We start from the raw sequence: 3,951 nt of genomic DNA, 5'->3' as shown, positions 1-3,951 counted from the left end.
TCTTGATAGACCGAATCTTACACATTTTAAAGTTAGCAAAGGTATTAATTACTTAGACTACTTAAGCGTCAAGGTAGATTAACTACCACACAAAAACAATTGTCCAAGCTAGTCCTTAAGAAATCAGCTAGCAGTCATAAATTAATATTATGACCAAGAAAGACAATACTTCTTCTAAGAAGCGTAGAGCTGAAAAGAAGAAGATGGAGAGAGAAACCGCTGCCGCTGCTGATGCGTTTAACCGCACTGTAGCCGAAACTCTTGCCTCCGACAATAATAGTCAACAGGACAATGCTTCAGATAAGGATGTAGCCTCTCCGATTAAGGAGACTACTCCCACTGACAGAGCCTGAGGGCCAACTATTGCCTCAACTTCAAGCTTACATTTACGAAGCCAAGAAGTGAGACAAGGGACACGTCTCAAGACGCCCCAACCCATTCTTCTGACGAAACTCAGAAAGAAAAGTTCCCAATTATAAGGGAGTCCCCAATTATAGGGGAGAAGGACAAATCTCAGAAGGAACCTATAATGGAACCAGAAGAGGAGGCAAGCTCAAGTGGTAAACCCGAATCTACGTCCGAGACTACTAAGTTAACGCGCACGAGTAAGTTAATTACTGAAAACACTTATCTTAAGAATCAGTTAGCTACCCTTATGAAAGACTTGACTGTTAAACATGTAGATCGATTGTATAGATCAGGAAAACATACACAGCACTTACGCGAGCATGTTTCTCCGGGCATTACTGAAGCCCTACAGAAGTGTACAAAACGTCGACAGGCAATTACGCCCGAAGAACGTAAAGACTCGAGCGCTACACCTGTGGCATATGAGCCAGATGTGCTCAGCGTATCTATACCTTACGAGGTACTACCACCAGAACTTCAGGCTAATTACTCGCCTGTTCTGACACCCGGCCGTGAGTCACCCGTCCTTGAGGGTATTATAGACCCAGAGGCAGGTAGAAATACTCCGCCACTTTTACCCATAGGGGATGACAATCGTCGGAAACCAGTTAAGACTGGGTATGTTACCCAGACGCATGAATCACCCAAGATTATAATACCAACCACTATCCGAGGAACAGAGCACCGAAAGGCCTCGACCATGGACTTTACAAGGGGTAATAAACAACCCCATAAACGTGTTAACGAAGTCGAATTTAATCGCTTCGATCACGCAGCACTACATCAACCCGCAAAGGATTTTCACTTTGACGAGGTGACCGAACTCATCAAATCGGTCGACGATTATACCATTAAAATGTAAATCGCCCACGATGCGCATCTTGCTGAGGCTGTATCATATTTTACTAATATGATTGCGATCAAGCAAAAGCACATCGATCAGCTACTTCAGGCCCAACGTGGACAAGACCACAGGGATAACCAGAAGTACAAAGGACAGATCAGTCGACTTAAGTCGAACTGGGATGCCAACAGTAAGCAGGTCGAGTTTATAAACAACCATGACCTCGACACGCTAACCCGTACGCTTAATGCGTTTACGGTCATGCTGGAGACAAATGATATCGCTCCCCAGCAATGGATCTCTGCTTTAATGCAGACGTTTGACCCTACAGGTACAAGTTATTTGATCCTGCAGCGACACCAACATGAGCTAGACACTTGTCGTGACTGGCCAGTTGTGTGTTGGTTGATTACATCCTTGTTAAGTAAGGACATGCGTAGCCCAGGACTGAGTTCTATTTTAACTAAACCAGTTGAGAACACGCCCATGCAGAGTTATATTCTGAAGCTAGATGCTGACCTGAAACGTCCAGATATAACGAAGGACAAGGCACAGCGATGGTACGAGTTCCTGGTTATGCACATGTTCTGTAAGAACAAAGGAAATAACGACCGTGAGAGCCTGTACACCGAGTTGCGACGTAAACATGCGACTAAGGCTCGAGACAAGGGACATGAAACAAAGTTTAATCTATCCCGAATTCCGTGGGAACAGTTTTATGATACTGTATCCACCCTTTTCCCCGCACACTGAGTAACATCGAAGGGAAAAGTGGCTGTTAAGAAGCCGCGGGAGCACACCGATCACGGATACGTATTCAGGCAGACCTCAAACGAGAGACCCCAACATACACGTACTCGCGACTCCACTCTATCCACGCGACCCAATCCTAGGACAAGGAACCTCCATTTAAGGACATTAAGAAATGTGCCGACCCACAGTGTGGGTATGACATGTACCAATTGACCCCTAACGGTTATTGAAATGGCAGGCATGCATCCACCTGTACACACTTTCTTATTTAGTGCGACAAGTGTGAGAAGACCAATGGCTATCACACTAAGTCTTGTGACAAAAAGCCCGACATTAAGTTGGAGTGAAATTCTACCAGGTACAATCGTTACACAGACAATACAACGACTCTTTAGATGAGCGTGTAATAATCCCTGTATACTGCAATGGAAATAAAATCCTTGCGTTGATTGATCCTGGTTCAGAAATTTCATGTATATCCGATCGCTTTGCATTAATGAAAGATATCGAAAGGAGAACACAAACAACTCACCTCATTTTAGCTGATGATAAAACTTCTAAGTGTGATACCATGGCCACAGATGTTAAAATCTCCCTGGCCGATGATAAAGGGGTATCACTACCCAAGCTGTGATAGTTAAGATGTCACAGAAGTACGACATTATAGTCGGAATGAGCGATTTACTCACTCTAGGTTTAACCGTAACTGGTCTACCAAGGAACATAGATCCATTAAAGAATCAGTCAGACGATAACTGTCTGAATCCATATAAGCCCCCGTCAGACACAGTCAAGGCATTAATACCTGACTTTGCGAACAAAATCATAGATCTGATTCTAGTTAATAAGAAGATAGCGATCACGGATTGGGCAAAATTCCGTATGAACGACGGGTATGCCAGTCTTGACTTAACCAAGGTGGACTTTACACAGTTAAAGTGTCCCTCAAGGAACTGTGTATCCGGGAGACACGAGGCTGTGGTAAAAGAACAAGTTGAGAAATGGCTAGCAGATGGAGTGATAGAATTCAACTATCAACAGACGCCAGTTAACTTGGCACTGCTAGCCGTAGACTAACATAACTCTGACGGATCGTTTAAGAAAGTCAGAGATGTTTAGATATGAGTCCAATAAATAAATTTTTGCCGACTCATAGCTTTCACTTACTTTGTATTAACGAGCTACTGCGAAGGATGAAAGGTACTACAGTATTTACAACTATAGACCTTACACAAAGATACCATCAAATGCAGGTATATGAACCACATTGTAAATACTTTAGTTTTACGTGGAAAGATAAACAATACAGGTTCAGAGGTGCACCTTTCGGGTTACACTCTTTACCAGCATTCTTCCAACAAGTAATGGAGGAAAGGGTTTAAACCCTAAAAAAAAGTCTATATAGATGACATAGTCGTCTTTTCTAAGACTAAACGCAAACATGCCGCATTAGTCAGACGAGCCCTTCAGAGACTCAACGAACAAAACTTCAAGATTAACGAGAAGAAATGTCACTTCGCCATGAGCGAAATACAGCTCTTAGGCTACCGTATATCTGTTTTTAGGGTTTAAAACCCCGGTAAGGTAGAACACCTGTTATATTGGCGAACACCAACTACAGGAAGAGATGTTAACAGCATGTGTGGGTTTGTAAACTTCTTTTCAGATGGAGTACCACACTTAGCTGACTACCTTAAACCTTTTGGACACTTAAGATGGCATAAAGGCAAACTAGGAGACTTATGGACTAAAGAGTGTGATAACGCATATAAAGCGCTCAAACACGCAGTCCAGCAAACCCCTGTTGTACAAGGACCTGTCGATGACGTGTCGTTTGAAATAGCGACGGACGCCTCCGACTTAGCCTTAGGAGGAGTAGTATATCAGGTTATGGATAACAAACCTAGATATATACAATTATTTAGTCGAGCAATGAATGCTTCACA

This window comes from Sphaeroforma arctica (genome assembly GCF_001186125.1).
Source record: "Sphaeroforma arctica JP610 unplaced genomic scaffold supercont1.37, whole genome shotgun sequence".
NCBI classification, from domain to species: Eukaryota; class Ichthyosporea; order Ichthyophonida; genus Sphaeroforma; species Sphaeroforma arctica.
The sequence above is the reverse complement of the archived record's forward strand: the minus strand, read 5'-3'. Positions refer to the sequence as shown.